The following is a 243-nucleotide window of genomic DNA, read 5'->3' as shown; positions in this document are numbered from 1 at the left end:
TTAAGTGTCTCACTTGCATTATAACATGGCTCTAGGAATCAAATGTTGTTATGGAAGAGATAATCTTATAGCGAGAGTGCGAAATTATTAATAAATATACATAGATTAAGAATTATCTGTTTAAATTTTTTTGTTCACATATAAATTTCGTGTTCTCGTATTTTATTAGATTTATAGACGTCACAAGGCTTTTGATCCCCCCTGCCCCTTGTAACATAATGTCACATTAAGGTGACCCCCCCC

At 33.3% G+C, this 243-nt stretch overlaps 1 protein-coding gene across 2 annotated transcripts in view; it reads left to right on the top strand.

Annotated features, from left to right (window-relative positions):
- LOC119830286 (probable nucleoporin Nup54) overlaps positions 1–243 on the top strand; it is a 13229-nt gene that overhangs the window by 5716 nt on the left and 7270 nt on the right. The window lies entirely within an intron of this gene.

The sequence above is a fragment of the Zerene cesonia genome, chromosome 11 (genome assembly GCF_012273895.1).
Source record: "Zerene cesonia ecotype Mississippi chromosome 11, Zerene_cesonia_1.1, whole genome shotgun sequence".
NCBI lineage: Eukaryota > Metazoa > Arthropoda > Insecta > Lepidoptera > Pieridae > Zerene > Zerene cesonia.
Note: the sequence above shows the minus strand (reverse complement) of the source record. Positions and strands in the feature narration are given on the sequence as shown.